This window comes from Micropterus salmoides, unplaced genomic scaffold, assembly GCF_014851395.1.
Source record: "Micropterus salmoides isolate LMB-PRFRI ecotype aquatic unplaced genomic scaffold, ASM1485139v1 Ms_hic_scaffold_5, whole genome shotgun sequence".
NCBI lineage: Eukaryota > Metazoa > Chordata > Actinopteri > Centrarchiformes > Centrarchidae > Micropterus > Micropterus salmoides.
In genome coordinates, this window is record NW_024044237.1 from 24,622,230 (window position 1) to 24,650,186 (window position 27,957).

The 27,957-nt window shown below is 40.0% G+C and overlaps 1 protein-coding gene and 2 long non-coding RNA genes across 3 annotated transcripts in view; 2 read left to right on the forward strand and 1 right to left on the reverse strand.

The window, feature by feature from the left end:
• diaph2 (diaphanous-related formin 2) overlaps nucleotides 1-27,957 on the reverse strand; it is a 434,333-nt gene that overhangs the window by 353,195 nt on the left and 53,181 nt on the right. The window lies entirely within an intron of this gene.
• On the forward strand, nucleotides 1,575-3,170 carry LOC119888716. The gene is made up of 3 exons (XR_005441926.1): nucleotides 1,575-1,714; nucleotides 1,914-1,968; nucleotides 2,830-3,170. It is a non-coding gene; the product is annotated as an uncharacterized LOC119888716 (long non-coding RNA).
• LOC119888718 lies at nucleotides 26,495-26,994 on the forward strand. The gene is made up of 2 exons (XR_005441927.1): nucleotides 26,495-26,735; nucleotides 26,842-26,994. It is a non-coding gene; the product is annotated as an uncharacterized LOC119888718 (long non-coding RNA).

A 27,957-nucleotide genomic window follows, 5' to 3' on the forward strand; every position in this document is an offset into this window, starting at 1 on the left:
TGAAACATTTTAATCCTTTGAAATAGTTTCTAATACATCGGAATACCTGGTTAATCTCTCAGATGTACTGTGGTCTACTGTAGTGCTGGAGGCTTGCCTATTATGTGTTGACATCCTATTTCATCTTACTGATATGTCAAGCATATTAAGCGAGGTAAGAGGTATTGATTGGCCTGCAGAGTAACACAACCAACAACCTCTGAAAAACACAACCAGATGTGGAAGTTTTTCTACTATTCCTTTACTATGAAGCCAATTATTGAACTCAGAATTGAGAACCCATGATGCACTGGCAAACTATTGTACTGTGGGTAATATTGTTTCATTGGCTAATCTAAACTGTCTTGAACAGATTCATGCTACAATTGTGGTGAAAATAATACAGGGCCTTGGTGTGTTGTATGGAGTCCTTATCAGTGTCGTCAATGCGGAGTATGTGGCTCATTCAATTAATCAGGCATCATTTAAACCAGCAGGCTTGGTGACAGGGGACCCAATCACTGGTGAAAAAAGGCCATTCCCAACATTCCCATTCCATGTCCCCTGCACTAATGCACTGTGGCAACCTTCTAACTATCCAATTCCAGGCCTAGACCCCCGTGGTTTACACAGTCCCTCAGCTTCTTCCCAGTCCCCATCACTTCATTTTCATTAGACCCCACACCTCTATCAAAGGGAGGGCCGAGGAAAGCCACAGCTCCATCTCATGTCAGAAATTTGCCTCTAAGGTATAGGAAACTGAGGGAGAGAGTGCAGACAGAGTGGGGAGAGAAAGAGAGGGAGCAAGAGTGATGATGGAGAATGAAGAACCCAGGGCCTCCCTGAGCATAACAATTGTGAGGGAGTTTAGCCAGAGCAGAAAAGCGGAAAAGGATCATTTTGTGTGGGTGCATGTACACAAAAGGTGTGCAAGCGCACATGTGCTGTGTATGTGCACATTTACGTACATGGTTGTGTGTTTACAGTGGATGGATAAAATAAACACTGCATCAAAAGGGATATTAATATTTAGAAGACTACAGCACAACAACAGAGGCAAATCATGTTAGATGAATGACAATTGCTAGAGTGTGTCTACAGCTGCAAAGGCAGTCTCATAATCACAACTTTAATATGTGAATTTCTGAAGCAACATGAGGCAAAAAAGTCATTACCTGAATCATAGGCTCACACACATCAGTCATACACACACACACACACACACACACAAAATAAAACCTGAAATGTGACATGAAAATTTGTCTTAAAAGTCATGGCAATATCCAGTATTCATAATCTTTTCAGTAGCAGCAAAGGTCCCATAAAACAGCTGATACAACAAAAAAATAGCCTCGTCATTAAATTAACCAACACATTTGTAATAGTTGGTTATAAGCCTCAAAAAGCTGGATATTTGGTGAATGGAGTCAAAGTAACTACAAGCCTGTAAGTCATCTTTAACCATTTTAGAGAAAGCTAAAGGTTGTTTTCCAGGCAAATTATCTGTTTACAGCAGCTGTTCTGTTACATTCATGTTAAGGGCAACTAGCACCTCATTGTGGTTGCTTTAAGGCTGTTGTCAGCTGAATGTCATTGCTGTATTGGTTAATTGTGATCACATGGGTAGGGTCATAGTTCAGACCAGCCATTTTGGATTAGTTTGGAAAGTTTAGGTGATTCATCTTTGTTTTATCTTTGGCATCCACCTGTATCGAACCCTGGAGAAGCTTTGATTGTGAGTTACATTACATGTTTTGACTTTATACATGAGTATCGATGCATATGTTGTTGTATAAATTCATATTTGGTGAGATTTATTGATCATTACATTACCTTGTTGCCATGTGTAGTGCAGCCATATGTTTAATTCCAGCATGTACATTTCTACACTGTTTTTAGTTACATTAATAGCTTTTTTGTGTGTTTGCTCTTAGTTTCACAGAGTTGTTGAAAAACACTGTAAGAAAGCAAGTTGATGAAGACAAACAAGTAAACAGCCCTCAACTTTACTTCCACGTCTCACTCATCATTTAACCCTTTCAGTGTCTAAGACATCTGTTTAGCTACCTTGTGTAGAGCCACACAAGCAGTGGACAGAATAGCAGCCATACGTGATCTGTAAACATGCTCTGTAGTGAAAGGCAAATAAAATTATTGAGGTTAAAAATTTATCTCTTGATAATTTTTTAGATGTCAAAGAATAGCAGACAAATGGCCATTAAAAGTGCACCCTCACAGTTTTGTCCAACCAACAGTCCAAAACCCAGAGACACACAGCTTTTAATTATGTAAATATGGCATATTTGCTTTATAAAGGACCTAAAGTATTAAATGTTTAGCAAAATTGCTATTAACGTACTTGTTTAACACTACTGTAACACTGTAGGCAGCCATTTTGGGAAATGTCATGACTGATGATTGTTCTCAATGCTTCTATCAGAATTGTGAAACTATTTTTAGATGAAAACTATTCATAATATTTGCATTTTCCCATCAAAATCTGCCCCTCAGAATTCAAGGGTCATGAATACCAACACTAAATCCATCACTCTACATAGTCTACCTGATGATCAGGCATGTCAATAAATGGAAGGCTTTGGTTTGTAGATTATTAAGCAATCAATCATCCCTGAAAAAAATACTAGAAGGATATATATATCCATTTATTCCAAAGCAAAGTTGTACTAATTTCCATCTACAAACAGTTCAGGAACTGAAAGACGGCACAACAAGAAAAACTTTTCTAAAGGCATAATGTGCACCAATGCCTTAATATCTATAGATACTCTTATACTGTCGGGTATTTGTTATATGTTCCACAGTCTGTGTATGTGTGTGTGCACCCAACAGTGAAAGGAAAACTAGTCCTGCTGACAGATTCTAAACCTGACCTGAACGGTGACCCCTAGCAGCAGCCCATGTAGCGAAAGATGGACAAGCTGGCAGGATGCCGAAGCTTGCCAACATCTTCTCTTTTCTCAGCACTCTCAGGGACCGATAAAGCTTTAAAGGTGCTGCTGAGATGCTGAGACCAATAGCACAGAACCACCACCCCCACACACATCTAAGAAGAAATGATATTCTGTCCTGCAGAGAGAGAAAGTTATAACTCTGAGATCTTCAACAGTGCCATGATTAAAAAGGTGGAGTGAAACATGAAATGAGTAAAAGAAAGAAGAAATTGGCAAATGTTCATTGTGACTGTGTAATTGCCATTCTATGTATGTGTAAGTAACAGATACAGGAAAAGACAGTACAAAAGAGAGAGTTACTGCTACAAAAGCAGGACAGTGCAAAATTGTGTGTGCATAAAAGGGAGCACTGCCTGATAACTCAGGCATCGTTTTATATCTTATTAAAAGGCAAAACGTAAAGTTCTGCCCTCCAATCAGATGCCCAGACATAAAACTAAATTTAAACAAAATTTGTATCTGAGAAAAAAATGTGGTAAAATACATAAAATAAAAAAAGACATATTTATTGTACATTTTTGTGACAACAGAACATATAATATGCAATTTTTAATTTTGAGGTATATTGAGTATGCTGGAAGGTTCAAAATTTTCTGAACCTTCTAGCATACTCTATATACCTTTCTGAAAGCATAATCCACTTTTAGAAAGTAAGAGTGGCATCAGGATATTATTCAGGGGTTCAAAAATTATTCAGGGGTTCAAAAATGAGCAATAGAATCACAACACACTAGTTTTCCCCAGCTCCTTATTGGTGCATGCAAAAAAAACCCAAAAAACTGGTTTGATGCTTCCTATTTATTTATTCTTTTGCCAAATCTTCTGCAACTACAGAATAGACCATCTGCTTCCTGTTTACACTGGCATGCGCATGCCCAGTGCACCTGAACGGGTCCTAGCTGTGCGTTTTCAGTCGTTTTAATGTACTCCAAACGCAGTTAAAATGCTGGTATGGACAGAGATCGTGTTCGTTTTAATTCTCCATTTATAAACTAAAACGGAGTAGTGTGGATGGGGCCTTAGTTTCCCTACCAGTCAGTCAGAACTGAAGAAGTCCTTTAGATGAGGGACTAAACGTCTTCCAGTATCTTCAACCAAGTCCAGTTGCCCTTGACTTTAACCTTCATTGGTTAGAGTTTCAGTGGTACAATGGTCTCACCGTATGCCATGGTATGGAAATTGACAGTTATCATACCCAACAGAGAATCTCACTTGCATGTGCGCATCTTTTTATTTATTTTCTAAAGGGAGCCTTTTTATACATACTTCCATTAAGAGGGTTTCAAATTTAATTCAAATTATAATAAAGTGTTTGTTCAACCAAAACATCCACCACTTAATATAAGTACCAAAACTCAAACCTGCTGTACCTCAAATTTCAATATATAGCCACATTTAAAAAAATATCTAATTTAAAACACCTGCTAGGTAGTATGTGTGGGTTATTTTAAAGAAAACAGAGGTGGTGTTAAATTAGAAATAGGTGGCGTTTGAGTCATGCTCTGTGTCTAAACATAACGATCTGGCATGGTCGTTAACTTGTAAGGGTAAGATAGAAATAGGAGTCCCTGTGGGTCCCAGCCACTCCATTTCAACCGTAGCATCCCAATTAAAAGAGTCACAGGGCAGAGAGGTTCCTCAGCTAGGCAGGAAGAAAGTGGTTCACAGTCCTCCATCTGAGAGGGACGACGAGTTAGGAGATTGCTCAGATTTAAATGATAATTTCTAGAGTAAAGAGAAAACCTCATTGATCAATTCATGTCACAGCTGTATCCAAACATAACTTTTGGCAGTCAATATAACTGCACAATACGTTGACCAATATCTAAGTACTTGTTCAATAATCATGAAAATTAGTTCTTTATTTTAAGAATTAATAATAGAGCAGCACAGAGCATGAAAAATAATTTCTTCATACCTTAAAATAGCAAAGGTTATTGATGCTGGTGGTAAGAATGTCACAATGAGCATAGTTCAAAGAAAAATAAATGTATTCAGCTTCAACTAAGATGCAAAGTTTGCATTCTTCTGTGTTCATTGTCACAAAGTACACTGAGTGATGATTCCCCCTTTTCCACAAAGACAGGAAAAGTGACAAAAAAAGAGCAATCTCTCCAACAGCATCCATTTAGATTTGCCTCAGTTTCCCTCCATTAGTTCTTCTAAACTTGACTAGCCAACTGCAGCTTTCTTTTAAAGCAATTATATTATTTTGGATTTTCTTATTGTAATCATCTGCAAAAGGAGCACTCATTATGTTGTTACCGGCTTTCCGTCCTTAAAACCTAATGAAACAGACAGTAACAAATAGGCTGTATAATCACTGGACCTAGGAAAAAGTTGCTTTAAAAAGCCTATTGTTTTAATTTCGTTTGCATTGTTGAACATATACTGAGAAATAAAAAAATATGGCTCAGAGTAGTGTTGTTTTATCTATCTAACAAAACAAATAACTGCACAAGATTCTGCTGATAAAAGGTCAATTCAAGGAATCATACATCCCACTCTTTACACTGTTATAAATTTCTGTTTTAACTGACTGTAAGTAGTTATAAATATTTTAAGATATGACAATCTAGTCACAAATAGATATTACAACTTGATAACACAACACACAATCTACACATAGATTCAGAATCCACAAACAAACTCCTCATGATCAACAAATGTGAAAAAAGATCTACAAATAGATTTAAAATCGTAAATGAAGACGAACAAAATAACGAAAACTAGATGTGAAAAAACATTGTCTTTAACTGAAATAAAAATACAAACGAGGCAACCGCGGTTACGACGAGAACCCCATGTAACGTTATGGGGAGGCTAACTTTGCCAGGAGACCCAGGTAGGGATCGTCTGCGTAGTTGGTGGGATTTGAACATGTTTTCTGTTATCTTTTATACATAGCCTACATGTGTACAAAATAATATGAACGCAACAACTGTATAGAGCTTTGTTAAGTTTAGTTTGGGTTGCAGGTAGTGAGTCACTGTCTTCTTTTCCTTGTTCTGTTCTGATGGTCTGGCTTAGTGCTCATCCTGTGTGTGGGATAAAGTTGCTCCTTGCCCATTGATTGTGAGCTCCCCTTGTACTGGGTTAACTGTCTGCTGGTCATTATATTTACTGCATGTCAGCCAGTGTGTGTTTTATGGGCTCATTCATATCTCAGCCAACCTGTCTCTTTGTGCTTTTAACATAGAATCTATTTTTTGATTAATATAGGTTTACATTTTAATATAGCCTTACTGCTTTCCAGTCATACTTACCTTCAGTGTGCTAGGGACCTGTTTTTTGTGGCTCCAAAGGGGGCATCCACTATCTTCCAATTTCTTAGCTGTCCATCATCTACATTTATTGTATTTCACCTATTTAACCAAGAATGATAGAGCTAGAGACTGGTGTAATTAATTTCTTGGGAACACTGGGTAGTAGGAATAGGGTAGTTTAGCTCTTGGGGATTTCTGTATGTATGTTTTAAATTATACCGTAGATGTAGCATGTGCTTCATAGATTTGTAGCATTTGTTTAGACAATGTGTTAGTACTTCAAAATATTTTTGAAGTACTAACACATTGTCTAAATAAACACAAAACAAGATCTACAAATAGATTTAAAATCCACAAACATCTCATGATCTACAAATATAAAACACAATCTACAAATAGATTTAAAATCCGCAAACATACTCTTTATGATTTACAAAGAGAAATCAGTGACTTGTACTTGACAACCAGAATTTGAATGAATGCAAAGTGATTTGTGTGTGCATGAGGGTCATATTATGTTTGTTGATTGTGTTACATTTGTTTTCAGAATTTTGGCACTACTGTTTAGCTGTTTTTCCCATTAGTCTAACTTGTATTTTTAAACCACTGTATAAAGACATTCTTACACAGTGCAATGCTCAGCATAAAAGTGTTGAATCTGTGTTCGCAGATCGCTGTGCATTTACAGATTCCTCTGCACATGTCTACAGATCATTTTGGCACTCTCTTTCTGCAGAGTACGATCCACACATGTAGTCAGCCAAACAGGGGTATTGCTTCTAAGTGATGTCACGTCCCCTCAATAAGCCCTTTTCACAATAAGAGCAGACACTTCTCAGATGGGTGGGCCCCCTGCCAGTTCTCTGTAGCCGCCGTAACAGTGCTGAGAGGCAGGCTCACCCTCCCCACACAGAGTTTGGGCAGCGCTGAGGAAGGACGGACAGACGCTCACAAGTTGGGTTGTCAGGTAAGCAGTAATAACTAACTATATATTTAATTGTGCAACATTTAATAAAAAGTAACGCTATCACAGCCTACTGCCGTTCTGCACTAACTTACTGTTAACGCTGTCTAGATTATGTTTTACATTTGCAGATAATGAAGTCTGTGGATTTTAAATCTAAGTACAATGCTTTTTTGACTCATAGTCTGTTCATCTTCAGTGATTATGACATCGTTTTGTCACCACAGCGTGTCAAGACAAATGCAACGCAATCTACAAACAGAACATGATCCTCACCTGCACACAAATCACTTTGCATTCATTCAAATTCTGGTTTTCACGTAAAAGTCACTAATTTCTATTTGTGTGTCATGATGTGTTTATATGTGGATTTTAAATCTATTTGTAGCTCGTGTTTTATATTTGTGGATCATGAAGAGTTTGTATGCTGATTCTGAATCTATGTGTAGATTCTGTTTACAAGTTGTAATATCTATTTGTGACTTATAGTCTGTCCATTTTCCATATTTATGGTATCGTTTTACCTCCATAGATAAATGCATGCTATTAATCCACTGCTTTCCAACTGATGCAACACAGAGACAATCTGCCTGTTTTATCTGTAACTTCACCATCTACTGAGGAAGTCCTACCTCTGCAATCTACAGACAAACCATGCCAGCATATGGATGCAGGCGTGCACACACACACACACACACACACACACACACTAATGTGTAGTGAGGATACTCACTGTCTGTCAACTTATATTAGGGCAAAAGAAGAAGCAGTCTGTCGAGGGAAAAAAGTGGCCAGCTAGGAGATATGTGTGCCTGCCTGACTTGATTTTCACCTACTGCCAACAACAGGGGGTGAAGTTAATGAGGTTGTTCCCTGGTCCTATCACTACCAACCCTGATGTCCTCCAACACTCTATATATCCTCATTTCCTAAGCCATCATCATGAAGTCTACTCCTTGCCACATCTTTCTCTGGAAAGACAATGCCTCCACATATCTGAAACTGGGACACCATTTGTTCATAAACACAGACATTGAAGACAGAATGGACTAAAGCATGGCCGTGTGCCATGCCATAATGTGTCATAAAGTAACATATACAGTCAGGCTCAAAGACAAGTAAAACAGGTAAAAGGATGAAGACAAATGCTGAAATAATAAGAACAAGACACAGACATGACTTAATGATAATGTAGCCTATATGTGTATATGAGTGTGTATGTCCACACGTCTGTGCAGATTCATCTACGAGTGAGCATTGATGAAGCCAAGTATGTCAAATCATTGAGCCTGACACTGACAATGACTGACCCAATGCCCAACCTCATCACAAGGTCAAAACGAGGAAATGGGTTAGTGAGAAATTTGAGGACAGAGGGTGCATTCTAAGTATATTCTCTGTCACTCCACTTCCCGCTGAAAATAACAGAGCAGTTGAACAAACTTAAAATTATCTGCTGAACCGCAGCAACCGCAAAATATTGTGGCCTTCATATAAATCACATCACTCTAAATGGCAAAAAAAAAATACAGATGTGCAGCTTTAAAGCAGACAGAAAATTTTAACATTTTAACTTTTTAACATACAATAATAAAGCTCTTCTTCTGTCATATTTGTGGGAGAACTGGAAATAATGCTTACCTTCCCCATGCAATTATTACTGTAGTAATACAATCTGTAAATTATTAAGTTGGTGTTACAATGGCTAACCTCATCCAATCATGCCGGTGTGATCTATAATTCAACAAGGGCTGCTGAGGTTCCCTTATTATTACCAACACACTGGAATTGCAAATGAGCTCACTACTCACCCTCGCTCTGTGTCACTCTATCAGTCTGTCTTTCTCACTATCTCTCTCTGTCTGTCTTGTCTGCCTCTGTGACTCCATCTCTCTCTGAACTTGACAACAGCACACACTCCTAAATTCATCACATACATTCGTTACCACTGTGCATGAAAATCATCATTAGCAGCCACTCTTTGCTATAAAAACTTTTACTCTAAATGGAAATCCGGCAATGATATCAGTGTTACTCCAAATGGCATGAGAGAGGGTGAGGGAGTGAATGTCGCAAAAAAAGCCTGTTTGATCATCTTCCTAATTACGTCGGTAACAATACCCAAGTTGTTTTGCACAGAATCAGCTAGAGAATATGCAAATAGGCACCGCTGCACTGCACTTGTATGCTGAGTCTGGGCAGAAGAAAAAAGTGCATTGTGGTGCTTTCTTGTTTTGAATTTCAAAAGGAAAGTGAAAAACGTTTCCAAGAATTCTCTTTATAACCCTAGGCATTAATTCTGCATATTACAATCAATTATAGAGATCTGAATAGCAGATTTATATGGCGAGAACATCTGGAGAGGAGGACTTCAATGAGACTATTGTATCAAAAAGGACTCCTCTGTGGAAATGAAATGTTATGCTGCAACCAAAGGCTGTGAGAGACCAGAAACAGGGTTAGGGGTGCAATTAGGACAGAGGAGACAGCAGAAAACTCCCTGATTGATGGTGTTGCATATTCAGTAACACACTGCTAACACAGGAGGACAAGCAGCCATGGACAGCCACACATGCCTCAATATAGGCACATAAAAATACAAGCATATACACCCACTCACACATGCACGCACACACACACACACACACACACACACACACACCATCAACGAAGAAAAGTACTACAGAAACTCAATCTCATTCACGTCCCCAACTTTACTGAACCAATTTCTTCCAAACACTAAACCACAAGCATGTAACACAATAGCAAAGAGAAATACACCAGGAGATTAAATAAGGTGGATTCCAGAGAACATCTCTTGTCTTGTATCCTAAGGTTACATGTATTATAAATCTTGCAACACAAGTATTCAGACTAACACTTCTCTCAGTACTTGACTTCTTCAATAGCACATGGATGGGTATATGATAGGATTAGATTCCTGTGCTTTGTTCTTTTCATCAATTATCTTGACTACTACTGCCTTTGAGTCTTATTTGCATGCACTTATACATTAACACCACTCTGGGAAATGTAACAGTGCATGTAATATTAATCTGCTTGTGTGTGTTTGGATGTATGTTTTGTGTTAAAGACAAAAATGTCGTATCTATCTATCTATCAATGAAGGCCCACTGAGACAAAGACACATGCATTAAGCAAAGCTTTTAACAGCCCAAATCCCAAGTGAGAGCTGAACTTTTGCCCAAAACAGGAAACCAGAGGCCTGAACAGGCCCCTCTAGGGTTTGTCCTGGCAGGACTGCAGCTACAGCCAGGGAGTGACTATTTTCCCTTCACATGTCAGCTCTCCAAGGGTGTACAGGCTAGAGAGTACACTAAGTTCACAGAGATGTGATGGAGTGCTTGTGAAATCCAGGAACACTGACAAGGGACAGAGATGAACAGTGGCATTTCTGAGAGTGTGCACAGAACAAGCAAATAGGCTTTGGCGGTATTTATTTTTTCATGCCTTCCTGACATTACACCGGGGTATTTACGGTATTTGTGTAAAAAACAACAACAAAAAAACAAAACATAAAGCTGAGCTGCTTGTAATAGAAGTCACTGTAACATGTATGGCCTTGTCTAGCCTACAATGCTGTGTGTCTAATATGTGTGTGTTTCTAATATGCATTGTAATCAAATCGAATCGTGAGACCAGTGAAGATGCACACCTTTAGTGTGTGTGTGTGTGTGTGTGTGCGTGTGTGTGTGTGTGCACGCACGTTCTTTACCAACTGCTGTAAAAATTAAGGGGATTATCACATGCAGATACTGTCAGGTAATTTCACCCAACGTCACATGCCTACGTTGAGGGTGTACGCTACAATATATCACCTCAAAACAGCATCTCCGCATTAGTTTAATAGAAAGGGGATCATCTGTATTTTTAACAGTATTGAAAGTCACACCGTTACGGCTGGGTATCAGTACTCTTAAGGTATCCACCAAAATAGCCCAGTACTGAGAATTATCGAAACTTCTCCGGTCAAACAAGTACTGCATTTGATCCTTTTTAAATCGAGATCAGGGGGAAAATGACTATACCTGCTATGTGCCCGAACGGCACTTGTAAGCCTCAGCATCATCTGCAGTCTCAGACATGTATGTCACTGTTGCATGTTAATCACCACAGGCTTGGCTTTCCGTTTGTTTCAACATTCATTTATTTTTATTTGCTAATCATTTGTCACATATCGATGTAGTTGGTGTGGTCAGCTACATGTGCAGGCTTCCTTTTCCTTTTGCTTGCTTCTTTACAGTCTTTAGTGTGGGTTAGAGACTTGTTTAAGCCGCTTCCTTACTTGTTTTCTACTTCTTACTGCCATCAGTTTGGAGCAGTCTGCAAATCAACCACTAAAGGAAAAAGTAATGGCGGAGATCTTTAAATTCAGTCCTTCGAGATTTAACTAAAGTTAACTTAAGTTTTGGTTTACTGTTAAGCTAGTCGTTAAACACATATAAAAGTGAGGTTTTATGTGGCACACATGCTCAGATATAGCTTTGCCACCACTAAATCAAAACCGTAACAGAAGGGAAACCACACAAATAGCGTGTAAAGTGATATGGGTTTGAACGGCAAGCAAAAAGGTGTACACAATTGCAAATGCACATATTCTCACACAGGCAAGAAAGCACAAACGAATACACAAATGCCACAGCCAGCTTGCCATCTCTCTGCGGACAGGAGGAACACTCCCGCCACATCATCTCAGAGTGCTTTTCATCACAGTGTGACAACATGTCAGCTCCAGTCCCCGTCACTACGCCACACTGCATTGATATTCACCAACTGTGCAGCAGCCTGGGACACAACACAACCATGCCAAAAATATGACACTGGAAGAATAACTCTCCTGCATTTACTTGCCTATACACACACCCACGTGCACACACTGAGACAGTCACATAGATGCACATGTGTGTGCATACACGCCAATATCACCCAATGTATGAAAACCACAAGCAACTATCCACACAAAAGCAGTGAGGTAAGTAAGTCTGTCATCCATATGCAGCTAGTCACAAGTACTAAATTACATATACTCGTTTACGTCCCCATCAGTTAAAAAAAGTGTTTTTGTGCTCGGCCCTAAAAGAGAAGCTCTTCATGTCCCTGTACATGATATCAGGGATCCGCCCTTGACCACCTGTCAGCTGGAGTGACACACTGATTTATTGACTGACTGACAGTGCCAATTCTGTATGTGTTCACTCAAAACCCATCCCACAAGCTACGCTCAAAAATTACTATTCAGCACCCACTCACATTTACAACCCTGAGGCAAAGAACAGGAGACTTGGGGTGAGGGAGGGTGCGACGGGAGAATGCGGTGCCGTGTGTGTGTGTGTGTGTGTGTGTGTGTGTGTGTAAATTTAATGTGTTTTTGTCTGTTTGTTTGTGTGTTTCAGTGTGTGTGTTTGGGGGGTTGTACACCATGTTGCGATTTAATTACTCTAATTTCTATCTGTCATTTGCAAAAGAAAAAAGAAAATGCCACAATAAAACAATCATCAGAGGTTCTATACAAAAACACAATGGTGACTGGTAAACAGTTTTATTACTTTGCCATAACATGAGGATATTAAGATTTTTATGAATGCATTTACACTGCAGGAGCTGCAGTATAAAGTATGAATCATTGATGATCTCTTGACGTGGAGGGGATATGAAATTGATGAGGAATCAAATAGGCATCCAAGTCAATCTGCTCAACAAATATTGCTTGCACTGGAACACCAGGTAAGCATGTAATGAAATTTCTAGTGCAGTCTAAAAATCCTTCACAAGAGTGTGATTATGCATCCTCTCTTTTGACTGCTCTGTATCTCTTGCACAAACACAGCCCTGAGTGTGAATACAAACACATTGGCTGGGGAGATGCATTCAGTGGAGCAATTAAACGTCCCTGTGCGTCTGCATACAAACTATCAGCCAAATCAGACTCTACAGGTATCCTCTGTGGAGAGGAGGTAGTGTGGATTAATCCACCCCTGCGTGTCGGAGCTGCATGGTTGCTCCACCAGCCAGGACTACTGGGCTTGTTAAAGTTGATTTATTAGGCCTCTGTTTACTCTGGCTTTCCCAGGCAAGGCAAGGTCAACAATAATGGTCCTCTGAATGGGAATAAATCTCGACCTGGCTACATGGCCCACACTGCTTTCCCCCAGCAACCTTTCATGGCATACAAGATCAAATCACCCCCCTACTGCCACCCCACTCTCATGCACACACCCACACTGTTTCTATCCCTTAGTAACCGGGGTATCAATTGGGAACATTCTGAATTGGTGCCTCTTCTGCGATGACTTTTTTTTCCTTACTGTATCCTCTCACCCCCACCTTCTAGCTCTGCTTGATGTTGCATCTGTTCATGCATGTGGGAGTGAACAACAGTTAAATCAATTAAGGCCTTCATTTTTATGTAGCCTGAGGTAGGGGGGGGGGGGCAAGGAGACAAAAGAGTCAATATGGCTTCTACACACCCAGTCTGATAACAAGGTGCACCCGCACACGTGCTGATACACGATTGCTGATAAAACAATACATCACTTACACATGAAACTTGCCAAAATCTCTCGCTCTCTGATACAAGGCTGACAAGACAATTTATTTGAGCAGTTTGTGACCTCCTAGAACAAGGGTAGTAGGGAAAAACAACTTTGTTTCTTTATCTATTATTTATTCCTTTCCAACCCTATCCCTCAATCTCTGCAGGGCAGGACACATAAAGCCATAACTTCTACATGTGAAGAATCTGGACACAAATGGAGCTCTTTAATTCTCACAATTTGTCCTGCAAAATTAAACACCCACGCTGATGGACAAATGAAACAGGCCATGGCTTGGCTTACATGCTTGTACACATGTTTGTCGAAATATTCCACTCTTATCAACAAAACCTTTATGCCTTTCTGTGCATCTGCCTCACTTCACATTGCAGGGGTGGAATGATAAGAGTTGGATGTGCTATTTCCAGGCCTTTTAACATTAAAAAGCAAAGGAGCAAGAAAAGGTGATAAATATTTCAATGCTCAGTAGACTACGCTGCATGGTCAGTAAAGAAAGAAATATGGATGATTTCTCAGAGCAGCTCTATTTACAGATGTAGCCATTATAGAAATAATTTTTTTCATAGTCACTGCAACATTGCTGCAGTGGTGCTCCACTGTGGGCAACCTTGTCCCACTGAAATCATAACAAAGCTGAATCAACCAGCATGCGAGGGTTTTACGACACCAGCACTGAATCCACGCTAAAATGTAAAAACAAAGCAATGCAATTGTTTTGCAACAAATGGAAGGCCCTAAAGAACAGGGACAAAAGAGAACAAGTATGGGTGTGACTCTGCTCTGCTCATAAAAAGTGGCTCACCTTTTAAAAAGGTATCTCACCTTGTGCTAAGCCACCTTTCATTCACTGCTGCCAGGGGAGAAATTATAACGGAGGAATAAAGGTCGTCATTTGAGCTCTGCCATTAATTCTCATCTTCAGCTGTCCCTGCACAAAGACCTGGGCCATGACATTAGGCCACGTGCCATGTGTCGCTATCCAAGGTACTGCATCAGGCAAAGACTGTCTTACTTTTAAAGACTTCATAGTTACAACTGGACTTTGAAGTTAGAGATAGGCTGTTTCACGTAGTTCAAACTTAATATGTCGACTTTATGTGCTGTATAAGCACATCAGAAGAATACTAAACCTTTGAAACACAGGTGGCTATAAAACAGCACACCATCTTAAGTCTCCACCTAAGTGTCTATTGATAATATATTACAGCAAAAATTGATCTGAGAAAATCTGCTGCATCCAAAAGGTTCAGTGAATTAGGGTGAAAATTACTCGTGCGGCTCTGTGGGTGTGAATAGTTTGCAGTCTTTATCAAATGTCATCCTTTTTACCTCCTACATTTGTCACTTTTGTACTGTATCTAATGAAGCAGAAGCACCACAAAGTAAAAAATAAATAAATAGGATCCTAGGTGATTTGTCAAGATTCTGACATGTCGGTGCAGCACTCAGCTCAAAGCTCTTTGATATAGTCATTATGCTCTCTGTGAGGTTGATAGCAAAAACTTAGAGCAACTTTAGCAGAACCCCCCAACCCCTCCAAATCCACCCACTGTTCCTCCATCATATAGCATAGTAATCCAGTTATTAACAAATAACCAGCTATTTAATATTCTCCCACAAGCACTGGAAAAATCTGTAATGCCTCAGAGACATACTGGTCAGATTACCATAAACCTCTGTACCAATATGCTTAGTTTAATTTTAAGAAATTAACTCTTGCCTGCAGCATTCCTCCAAGCACAAATGAATTGCATGTCAATGTGTAGCCTCTGGTGCAAGCTCATTCACCAGCAACACGTTGTGCTGCTATCTAAAAGCTTACTGTGTATTTAAATGCTCCTCAGAGGAGATAGTAACAAATGTAACAATTCCATTTTTGCAATCATTTCATTTTCCCTGGTGAAACATTCAGATGTAAAACAGAGTTTTTAGTGCATAATAATTATCATAAAAGGACTGATCAATAACGGAAGGAATAAAGCAAACATATCAGGCACAAATGTGGTTTCACAGCCTAGTGGGATTTCAATTTAAGACTGGGAAAATAAGGGACATGATTGCAAAACCATTTATTGTCTAGACTGGACAATGTAAAACTGATAAAGCACAACAATGACATCTTCGGAAAAATACATTTACATTTTATTTTTCTATAGCGCTTTTCAGGACACTCAAAGACACTTTACAGGTAAAAGCAGAAGTTATGTACATTTAAAACCGATTAAAAACATAAATAGCATAATATAAAATATACAAACAGTAGATAACATGTGGTGCAGAAATACATGAGAGCAAGTGGCGACCATTTAAATAACAAAATAACAAACAGCAGCAGGTGTAATTATTTGATGTTAAAAGCTAGTCTAAAAAGGTGGGTTTTGATAAGTGATTTGAAAGAGTCCATGTCGCTGCAATCTCAGATGTGTATGGGTAAGGAGTTCCATAGGGAGGGGCTGCAATGGTGAAAGCTCTGTCGCCCCAGGTATGGTGCTTGGTCCTGATTTGAGGTGAGAGGAGGTTAGTGTCAGAAGAGTGGAGGTTGCGGGAGGGATTGTGGTGATGGAGCAGGTCTTTGAGGTAGGAAGGGGCCTTGTTATGGAGGGCTTTATGTGTGAGGAGGAGGATTTTGTACTGAATGCGTTGGGAACAGGGAGCCAGAGAAGATTCTGGAGGACAGGGGTGATGTGGTCACAGGTGCGTATGTGGGTGAGGAGGCAGCAGAGTTTTGGATATATTGAAGTTTATTTAGGGCTTTGGCAGGTGAACCATAGAGGATGCTATTACAGTAGTCAATTCTGGATGTAATGAAGGCATGGATCTGGGTTTCGGCAGCTGAGAAGGTGAGTGATGGGCGGAGACGGGCAATTTTTTTGAGGTGAAAGAAGGCAGTCCTGGTGACATGGGTGATGTGGTGTTCAAAAGTGAGGCTGCTGTCAAAGACTCTAAGGTTGCGGATATGTGGGGATGGAGACAAGGTGGAGATGCTGATGAAAAGGCTGAAGTTGTTGATGTTTTTGTGAGTGACTTGGGGCCGATGATGATCATGTCAGATTTATTGTAATTGAGTTGTAAGAAGTTGGTTTGCATCCAGGTTTGTATGTTGGTGAGGCAGTTGGTCAGAGTTGCAGAGGTAACTGTGGTGATGGATTTGGTGGAGATGTAGATCTGGACGTCATCTGCGTAGCAGTGGAAGTGGACACCATATCTACGTATGATATTACCGAGTGCCAGGATGTAAATGATGAACAGGAGAGGACCAAGCACCAAACCTTCGGGGACGCCTAAATATGTACATATGTTCTCTTTACAGTCAGTGGCTAAAACCCTATCTCTATTAATACAAGCACATAACTTGACAGAGTTGTATTCCTTGCACCCACAACAACATAAAAGAGTAGTGAGTTGAAAAGGCTGGAATTTTACTGTGATGTGATTAATAACTGTCTTCACAGTGAAGAGGCTATTAACAAGAGTTGCAAGGCTGCTTCCTTTCCCTGCCAGAGTAGTACATCAGCAGCCGCTCTTAAGAGTTTTATTCACAAGCCTTGCATGATTCAAAGTTCAAAGAAATCTTCCATCTCATACTGGCAGTTCATGCAGGCCCTCAGCTGTAGATGTTCCTGTCTCTTTGAGACCCCCCCCCAACCCCCAAAGCCCACTTTCTTGTGATTGGTCATTGTCTAATGTGTTTACCAGGCTGCCGCAGGGATAGGGCTGCATGTTCCTTTGTGGGCATGGCCAGCATTCTCTGCCTGGAGCAAATGTCCATATATGGAAATCTGTCTCGGAATGACATCATACCGTGCCGTTGGTAGAAAAAACAGTTTAAAACAGAGCATTCGGAACAGGGGGATATCTGAGGTTTTGGCTGACAGGGATTTCATTTAAATACTTAAATAATACCTCATTATCTGAAGCTTTTGCCATGTTTGAACATCATTATAACATTATAGAAATGCCAGAAAATATGAAAAAGCATAAAAGGTTCCCTTTAAATTTTTACCCTTGCGTTTGTCTTGCCAACTACAATCAAGTGCACACATGCATACATGCACTAAACATGCATTCCTCAGTTCCTCCTTTAGAGCAATCCTCTGCATGAATAAACCATTTTCATTCCGGCAACTAATTTGAAGTGTTTTCTCTAACTTGAGAGGCAACGATGACTTTGAGTGAGCATCATTCCAGTCATTAGATCATGCTAAACCACAGCTCTTGAAGTGCTTTAAGACCCCATAAATGCAGCACTCAGTCTACGGCTTTGATGAGGCTTTTGATATGCCTTCACTCCATTAGGCAGTCAGAGGGAATATACTAGCATATAAAGAAGATATAAAGTCCACTTAATTTCATCCATACAATATCCTCAAATCAAAGAGAGCCTTTAACAGTGCTTCTAGGCACAGTACCTTGCAGTATGTATGCATAGTAATTTCACTCTCTTAGGTACCAAGATGTCTAAAAGATATGAAGACAACACTGACTTACATCTAGAGTAAGTTTTGCCACTTACGCCAGATGTTTTCGTCAGTTCAAATGAGGTCACATGGCAATACTGAGACAGGACCTATGAATGTAGATGTGTACTGGTATGAAACTGTTGCCCTTGTACTCATGTTGATGCCTCTCCTCCAGGCAGAGAATAGCAAATGACTATATCACTGTTCAGATTACTCAGGCCCACAGACCAGATCTGGTCGTTTCTATCTTTTTGGACACACCCTAGCAATACTGATTTTTATATAAGGACACTGTATGGACAACCCCCATCTTCTAATGATGAGATTTTATAATAACATACAGTCTCCATCAAATGTGTTTCAGACATGTCTTTCAGGGGGAAAGCATTTTAAAGTTAATCTAATGAGCCACCGCACTTGCCAGGGCAAGCCACCAGTGATGCCCCCTGCTGGATTGTCTCGCAACCAAAATGTCAGATAAATGTTGATGAATAAGGCCTTTGGTGGTATACAGTTTGCTTGAATAACAAAAGATAAAACAGTGGATAGATAAAGGAAGCAAAAAGAAAGAGATGTGACAGGAGAAAATAGAGATGAAATGATTACGTTTATGTTAAGGGGCAGGGGGAAATATACAGAAAGAGAATTGCTGTACAGAAAATGAAAATGACAGGGAGAAAGAGACCCATAGAGACGCATCTCAGCAGCAGCTACCAGCATAATTGTGTAATTGAACCAGACACAACAGCACACTATCTGTTAATCAGCTTTCCTCAATGGAGTGCTCAGTACCTCTCATGGAACAACTCAGTAAAGTTCAGCACTAAAGAGAGAGCACTGTAATTTTCTACCAAGCCTTAATAGCTTATATGTAATGGGGTGAGCTCCAACGACTGCTTGTGATTGATTCGTGGCTTTTTGAGTCTACTTAGGTGTCTGTGAAGGGATCTTATAAAATACAGGTCAGGCTTTTTTCATATTCCCCTCCCACCCCTTACCCCCAACTAATTTTCTGACACTTGTCTAATAGGATTGGCTGTGGTTGCTGTATTGCCGCGCACATGAAGCACTTCAATTCCTCTGCTTATCATGCACACCACTCCTCCCCCCAAACTATTTTTCTCATCTGATCCTGACCAGCTGCAGGTAAACACAGATTTTATAGAAACCAGGTCATTCTAGTTTGTGTACATATTCTCTGATATTCTGCCTTAACCTGATGAAAGTAAAAATGAAAACCATTGGCCTAAAACAATCGTGTAACCATACTATAATGACACGACCAAAGCAGGATAAAAATATCATAAAGGATAAACATGTTAATTAAAGTAAAGCAAAATGTGGAACCTCCTCTGATCTGTGACATGGACTGAGGAGCTGCTTTTATCAAACTGATTTTGTAATCCTGCTTTATGAGACAAGTAGGAGTTATTGGCTACCAAGAGATCTGACCCTCTGACTAACAACATAGATTGTTGTCTATGAAGATTCTCAGTCATCCAGGTCATAGTTATCCAACGAAGGTTAAAATCAAGGGCAACTGGACTTGTTTGAAAATACTGGAACCAAGTCCAATTGCCCTTGATTTTAACCTTCGTTGGATAACATAGATTGTTCTCACACGTGTTTTGTACTTTAAGCTGTTGTTGGCAAAGGAGAGATGGGCATCTACTTCACTGTTGGTGGTTGTTTCTCAGCAATGCCATGCTGACGATATTGAGCTTGACTGAGTGAGAGCATGCGTTAGGAGGGGGGCTGCTCATCATGTGCACAAGCAGTGATTGACAATGCATTAGAGTTTGCTCCTAGTTTTTATTATACTGTTTTTCCTTCTCGCGCTTATTGCCTCTGTCTCGCCAAATTGGCGTATTTGCGCTTTCATCTGCATAGTTATCAAATCTTGTTTTACCTATAACATTTTGCACAGATTCACTCAAGCATTTTACACAGAAGCATCACTTGCTGACCAACTGAACTACCTCTTTGAACAGAGGTCACCTTCTACAAACTGTATTTATACTCTTTACAGCATTTAGTATTTTTATAGACATTTTACTACATTTGTATTTTTGTATTTTGTATATTTATATGTGTACCCACATGTTGTACTGTACGTCATTGCTTCATCTTGGTCAGGCTGTCGTTGGAAAAGAGAATATGTTCTTAATCGGCCAACCTGTTAAAAAAATAAAATAATAGCTCTGATTGGTTGTTGATTCATGCAAATGGAAGTTGCCGTAGTAGGAGGAGCCAGAAGAACAGATTATCTGTCTCTTGTACTACTGTCGGAATACAGTAGGGCTGCACAATTAATCTCATCACAATAGCGTCGTATGTCGTAAATTTCATATAGAAGGCTATACTTTTTTACCACTAGGTGAATATTATATCCAGCTACAGCTGTAATTTGTTAATGCTAAGAACTAACTTGTCAATAATCATATTGTTCAACATTCTATACAGTAGGTACAATAAAGCCCACAAATTTATGAACGCTTTTCAAATATCGCCACTCTCTACATTGCATCTCTTGGACTTTCAGTAGCTAATTTAGGGATACGATCAGTTGGCCACTACCCAGTCGTTTCACAAAACAAACTAAGCTCTCTTGGTTCTCTGTAAATAATTAGTAGATTTTCTGCCGCACTGATTCCCACTCTGATCCGCAGTTAAAACAAAAGGCCCATTTCATCCCTGGAACCATCAAGACATAATCTATTTTAAAAAGGATGAAAAGAGATGTGATTCTTATTATCTAATTAATCCTGCCCATGCCCCGAGGTTATTTAATTTGTTGAAAGGCCATTAAAAACCCTGCATCCGGCAAATAAAATAATGAGGATCTTAATTTGCTCTAATTCGGGAAAGCAGTGCCATAAACAAGAGCTGGCAATATCAGACCCTACAGACAGGCCAAGCTATTCACAAAATTAGGCAAATGCTAGTAACAGAGAACTTTTGGAAATTTAATACCTCTGACAGCAGTGACAATAATTTACTCATTGTGCCCACATGATGCCCCATAAACAGGAAAACAAAGCATTAACTTGTCAGAGGGAAATGCTGTCTATTTAACTCACTCAATTGTGGAGCAGGGAAAACTGTTTTTTGTTCAAGAACTTGATGTCTATTACAGCACGGGGAAAAGACAAACTAATTCATCAAAGAGAGATTAAGGGTGTTCAAAAGCTTGGTTTGTCAGTTATAGCGCATGAAAGGACAAACCAAAACCCATCAATGACAGCTTAAGAAGGAAAAATGAAATGTTTCAAGAAGAGTATAGTTTAATAACAGGTTCAACCTCAGGGGTGAGAATCAAGGAAATGACAATGAGTGACTAAAGCACTCTCTCCCGTCTGATATACAAAATGATGGCATGCAATATGGCTTCAGTTTTAGAAAGAACTATTATTCAAAGTACTCGGACTGTTATTTGTGAAAGGACCCACTGAATTCATTTTCATGATACAATAGAGTTTTGCCAACTGATAAGCCAAGAAAGAAAAAAATCGCTCCAGCCAACTTCAAAGAATAAAACTTTTGTCCTAACTTACCCATCCATGTGGCCCTGAATATTCTTACAACCACCATTTTAACATCCATCATATCCAAGTAGATATGGCATCAGAGAGGCAGCACAAAATGTGTTATCTTAAAAATCGATCTGTAGCTTTAATTAATTCTTTCGTTTTCTGAAACCAGCACCCGATCGATAAGGACTAGACGCTACTTGAAGAATGTCATAGATACCACTATGATAATTTTGAATATTAAACTCCACTTTATCTGCAAATGCCATCTGAACTGCAAGTACCATCAATACTCCTTAGGCATCCCAGTGACAAGATTCATGTTTTCTAATAAAAGTGTGATTCCCCAGCCCTGGTCTGGCTTTACGCCTAAGAATAATGTCATTCAAGGAAGTGTTTGTTGAACCCAGGGAAAGGCCACACTGGGCCATTGGCCACAGAACAAAACAAAAAGGAACAGACAATAATCATAAAAATAAAATAAAAAACACCAAACACTACTCACTCCTCTTCTGAGGAATGACTAAATTCAGAGGGGCAGAAAATCCCGTCAAATTCTGAGCTGCTTTGCTTACTCCTCTGTGTCTATTTCTTCCAAAGCTCAAATGGCCAGCAGCAGCGTGTCTGGCCAGCATATTAAAAAAGCCTCATTTAATGTTAGTATTACTCCAGGGAATAATAAATTCACTTGATAATGAAGTAAAGCTTTCGAGAATAGAATGTTTTTCAAGTCCCAGCATTAGCCCTCCCCCTCTATCCTTACTCTCTTACTCGACCTGCCAAAATCCTATTTTGACTGTGTGCATTGCGCACATACTGATCTCAGCGTGGCATGAACTGCATTCCTAGGGCTTTCTTTAGCTTTGTGCGAAAAAAAAACTAATAAATCTAAAATGCCTGCCCTTCTCTCCCCATGCTGGGGATTAGGCCTCCATAGGAACCATGGTTTTACATGGGGAGAGGATAATACCACGGAAATGGAACCCTGCTTCTGCTACATTGAGACTGACTATGACGGAGTCTTTTTAGGTGAGGGCTAGATACTAAAACTCAGAGGAAAAGGGTTCTGAGGGACTTTTGTTAGCTTAACCTGTTCCTGCCACAATCTGTTATTACAATGAGCTGATAATGCTGCATATCATGGACTTTTCAAAGCTTTCCATAGCCTTATCATATGACCAAGGAGAAGATAACATTTTACATTCACATATGTGTGTGAAAGTGTACATTTTTGTAAATTCTGTATGCTGTCTTACTACATGGGGAAGACAGCAGAAAAGCAGTATTTAAACTAACAGTGATGTGTACCAACTAATAAATGCCATAGAAAATAGAAGAGGACAAAACTATTTATCCTTATGCCAAATGGCATGAAGCAACAAGTTCATGAGGAGCTGTATATACAATCTTACCCTGAAGATATGGTTCTCAAAACCTGCTCCAGTTTCTTTAAGCCCTGCTAATACCTACAACACAGATACACATTAACATACATAAACACAACCATATACTAAAACATTCTCTACCACTTGTTCTGTTTGACCACATGTTACATACCGAAGTAGATCAACTAAGAAAAACCCACACACATGCTAGCACATCATGTGCACCACACACAGCAGCGATATATCAACAAGCAGAATACATTTTTCAGCGGCAAAGACCACCTCCGGCCATACGTAGGTAACATGCTCCCTCTGAGCCAGAGCCAAGCTGCGGGAGTGCGGGGAGTGTGGGATTTGACACAGCTCAGCCCACACGGCAATGTGTTTACATAGTTGTATATTTATTTCTTCAAGTACAGCTAACGAAACACGCTTGGCACAGATCTTCTGATGTGATTTCTCTTGCTATCATTTGCTCACAATCTGTAAAAGGACCATTTCAAATGATCATGCAAGATCTGAAAAAAATACATTTGGTGGTGGCTTTATACATAATGGATAATGGTGGCTGTAAGGCAGAAAGTCTAGCAGTAAAAAGTTGTTGTTTTTTTTTTTACACAAAAGGGGAAACAGAAATCCCTAACCTTCCACCTTCTTCACAGTCTGTTGTTCAAAGTTGTAAGGAAGCGCAGATTCAAAGGTGAAACAGTTACTTCCCTCCCCCTTTCTTTAGTGTGATGTTTGCCAGCTCACCATGCCACACTAACACAGAATGTTTCAGAGCTCTTCTCTCTTGAAACACTAAAGATCGGTCTCTCCGCTCAGTACCACTTACCAACTTCAAGGTGATGCAAACGCCAAAGCGTTAACTCTACAAAGTACATAAGTTTCAGACAGAGACGCATGCTCTCGATAGAGAACGGGGGAAAAAAGCGCTAGTGGGGGAGGGGAGAGGTGACAAGCATGTGAGGAACACCTTCTGAAGTGTCAAAAGATGGGCTCAGCTGATGAAAGAGGATAGGAAAGAGGAAGAGAGTAGGGTAAGGAGGGGGCGAGCAAGAGACAGAACGAGCTGATGTCACATCTGAGGCACTGGAGAGGCTTTCAAGTCAGGAGCACTGGCTCTGTATTCCACGCAGGAGCCTCTCTGGGTGAATTTTAAGGTTTGTGCATGTATGCACATTTGTGTGTGTTTGAGTGTGTGTTTTGATAAGGTACATGATGAGCATATGCATGAATGTGTAACAGTTGTTATGCCTGTGTATGCTAATAAGGAAAAAATGCATTGGGCGGAACATGGAGGTGTGTCTGAGCGTGTGTGTAAGAAGGAATTTCATGTCTGTGTACATGTGTGTAGCAAACTGGTGATGTGCATGCAGATATGTATTAGTGGTGTTAAAACATGAAAAGATATCAACCATTTGCTCGATTGCACCACGGGTATTAATTGCACGCCTTGGTCCTACTCATCAATGCCTGAGATAAAATGCCAGGAGAGTAATGATTAACAGTAATATAAATATAAGACCACCACTCCTGAAACCTGCAAAATCGATTTGCTGCCCTGGGCTTGCATAGAAAATTGCTGCAGAACAATCAATCCCTCTTAAGTTTTGTGAATCCAGTCGGGTAGCTTAGCCTGGAGGAGACTAGACAGGGGCATCAATGTGGGCACAAGGGAGACCAGGGGAAGACAAAGCCTTGTCAATAGTACTTCGTTTTCCATCAACTCTGTTCCTTAATCACCCAGGTCTTAAAGCGCCTTTCTCTCCGACAGACCCACTCCCATTCCAATATATCCACCATGAGGCAGCCCAAAACAAACATATACCTGCCCTGATCACTCGCTCTCACAGAGCTGCCCTCATCCATCTACGCCAATAGCAAAGGTCTTCATTACAGAGTGTGGCGAGGGGTGGGGGAAAGTTTGTTCTTATTGATGGTGTCTCCATTGTCTTTTCCTTATTGAAAAAAGCACTCCTCTCAGTAATTACCTTCTCTGCCCCCCTCTTTCATGGTCAAGTCACAGCTACTTTAAGTCCTTACAACGGCAATTAGTTCAACAGGAAAAAAAATCTCACTACAAGTTACCCTAGAGTGAATAATAAGCAGCAATAAAGAAAGTAATACATTATCATAAAAATGTCTGAGACAAAATTGTAAGTGGTATTAAGGCAGCTGCGGCTAAACACAAGAAAGAGCATTACTCTACCCTCTGAGTCAGTTATTTTGTAGTTTTCTAATCGTACATAGTATTTGTAAATAGATATTTGTATTTCAGTGAACGAGTAAGTAATAAAAAAGCAAATGCAGAGAGCAAAGCAAATGCATAATACAGCAAACATCATTCCACAGAGGCACTATAAAAGACAGAAAGATGGGGGAAAGAGAAAAAAGCCAAACTGGCAGTAAGCCAGATGAGAGTGCAGGCACACCTGAGCACTGTTTAAGACAACTGTGGCAGAAACCTCATCTTCATTGAGTTAATTAGCAATACCCCACAGTCAGCATCTCAGGGTGTGGGTAGGAGGACCTGAGGGAGAGCAGACTGTCTTTGTGTCGATTGGAGTAAATGGCTGGCCTCCCTGATGAGCTCCCATCAGCTCTTGGAGCCTCCTGCCGTCATGTCCCACTTGATGGTAATTATTTGGAAGGCAAGTACTTGGCAAATGTCATTATTTAGATTTGGGAGTTGATTTTCTAAGACTACCCTATATTACCATCATGAGCCTGAAATTCTGCATCACTGCATGTTTTCAATTTAGCGTGGTATTTAACCCTTTGAAAATGGACCCCTGCGGGCAGCTTCGACTCGGCCGCAGGAGATTGTTTTTTGCATGTTCCAGTTTTAAATCGATCTAAAATAAAAACTATAATAGCTGGACTATTCATTCTTTTTGCAGCGGAAAACTATGGCTTCTGTATTTTGCGTGATCATGTTGTATGCTCGTGATGAACTCATTACATTAAGTGGGGTGTAAGACAAGGTGAAGCGTGGTGGCGCTAGAGGATTGCCCCAAACGGGCCACGGGAGATCATCGTTTGCATGACTGTGTATAAATTAATCAAAAATAGCTAGAGCATTCTTTTTGCAACAGGAAACTAAGGCAAATTGTACATCTGCTTCTTTCTCCCAGACGTTAAAAAACAGGCTAGGGATGAAACGGTATGAAAATTTCATATCACGATTATAGTGACCAAAATTATCACAGTTATCAGTATTATTGCGGTAAAATGTGCCACAAAATTTTAAAATGTACTAACACACACACACACACACTGAAACCATTTCAACAAGTTTTATATTGAAAACTACAAATACACTTGCCATTTTGTTTGCATAAAAAATAAAATAACAGCAAATACCTTTTGTAAACAAATGAAAATCATCTAAGTGTGTCACAGTTGGTCCTGTGACACTTGGGGGTTTCTTCCTTTTTTTTTCCCTGTGGTGTTCTGTGGCACGTGTGGGTGTGTCTTTCACTTGGCAGGGAGCTGATCACCCGGCGAGGCTACACACCTGTTGCCAATCCTCATCTACACCTGGCCTTAAGATGTGGAACTCCATAAAACTCATCGCCAGATTACTCCTAGCCATCGCATGGTTGAGTACTTCAGGCCAGCTTTGCTACTTGAGCATTTAGTTTGTTTCTAGTGTGTTCTCTGCCTGAACCCGGACTAACGTTCTTTTGTCTTTCTCCTTTTTCAAGTTACCAAATCCGGTGTGTTTTAGTCCTGCTTGGAGGATCTTTAGGAGAGCTGATTGCCACTGCCCAGGACGGCCTGCCCCTGCTCACATCTCACCTACTACCACTCTGTACTACTAGTTCCTCAGTTCTTTGTAAATAAACTCTTTACTTTAACTGAGTGTTCTGTATCCGCACCCCGGTCCTCAGTCTTACGAAAACTTAACAAAGTGTGCATTATCAAGATTTTATATTTTATATTATAGGCCTATAGGTAATACAGTGATCCCGTGGACAATTACATGAAAACAAATAAGTCTTTAGAAGACAGTGATAGTAACTGCAATGAGCCCAAAAACTGACATAAATATAGAGGAGTCTGTGGCGTTTTTAGATATGCTGGTTGGTTGACTAAACTGCGTAACGTGAAATCATGTGCAGTGGACGAATAGACTCTGCCGACGCACACAGCAACAGAACAACGTGTAGCGTTTTTTTACAAGAGCAGCAACACTGAGAGCTTCAGTTTACACGCTGTTAGCAAGTCAGAGAGACAAACCAAAGCTAAAAGTTAACTCACCCTGCATTCACTGTATCCCTAGTTGCAGCCATACTTAATCCCAAATTTTGAACTAGGGCTGAATCGATTCATCAATTAAATCGATAAAATCGATTAATGAAATTCATCTACACAAATTCTTTGCATTGATGCTTTGTTTAATCCATGTAACTATACAGAACAGTGTTTTGCAGGGACATTTATTACTGTCCCACATCACGCTTAGGCTACACTGTGAACACGATGTGATTAAATTGGAGCTGTTTGCAAAGTGGAGGAAGATAGAGAAAATAGCGAGGGACAAAGAAGAAAGTGTCCAAAGCATGGGATTAGTTCAAGCTAAAGAAAACAACAACTCTGTAATGTTACCATCTGTCCACCGTAAAACGAAACTTATGGCCTCGGCAACAGCACAACGGCACCTGAACAAAAAGCCCTGGTGTTCTGCCAGCGGACCACAGACAAGGTAACAGTAACAGCAACTTTAGCATTTAACTGAACTCATGATTGATTGTTGAGTTGAAGGGTAGCCAAAGTAATCCGCAGACCTCAGCTGAAAATGTGCACACGTGCGTTTGTTG